Below are 915 nucleotides of genomic sequence, written 5' to 3' on the forward strand. Positions count from 1 at the left end.
ATATGTGAAGCTGATGTTCAATGAAGTTTTTCCCAACATTTCAGTTTGGACTCTAGCTGAAGGCTTTTCAGTTCTTATTTTTTAACTAAATTCATATTGTCCTTTGCTACTAATACTATCCTCCTAATTGAGAATGAGGATTTAATGTAAAGGGAAACCAGGTGCAACCAGATAAATTCAGGTAGGAAAGTAACTGTGAATGCATTGATGAGCTTCCAACTGCAGTTCAGTTTCCTTACTGCTCGCCTGCTTGCAAACACTGTGCAAGCAAGGCTGCTGACAGAAGGAGATGAGGAATTTTTATTCATGGTCACACATAAATGTGCGTATTTGTGCCTCATGGAATGTAACCTAAGCCCAGAAACCAGACCACTTGGCTCAGCTAGGCAAACACGACCTCAAGCAACACATTTTAACAGAATACTCACTACCAGCTATTCATGAACACGTCCATGGTCCAAACAGCTTTGATAGAAAGAGCATCAGGCAATGCCAGTGAAACACATCAAAAGAATCAGGACATTAGTGCACGATAGATAAACATAAACAGAGAGAACCATAACAAATAGAAGTTTCCAGCAACAACAGAAGTTCAGCAAAGTTTAGTAAAGATCCTGTTTCAATGCAAATGTCATTAAAAGCAGAAAATGCAGGAAATACATAAGGCAAAAGTTTTCTTTTCCAAAGTGTAAGTATGTCCTTAGCATAATTTAAGTAATCCATTGCCATTGCAATCCTGATTGCTACAGCGTTGAAGGTAAACTTTTTGACTGCACCTATTGCACACTTTCTCCACAGCTGTGTAATAAAACCCTTCTCCTGTATCAAGAGATTCTTCACTGTGATTAGCTGGTCTGTAGAAGTTTGGTTAAGTAGTTGACTTAATTATGGAAGATGCTATTTGTTTGCCCTGTT

The sequence above is a fragment of the Pelecanus crispus genome, chromosome 1 (genome assembly GCF_030463565.1).
Source record: "Pelecanus crispus isolate bPelCri1 chromosome 1, bPelCri1.pri, whole genome shotgun sequence".
Taxonomy (NCBI): Eukaryota; Metazoa; Chordata; class Aves; order Pelecaniformes; family Pelecanidae; genus Pelecanus; species Pelecanus crispus.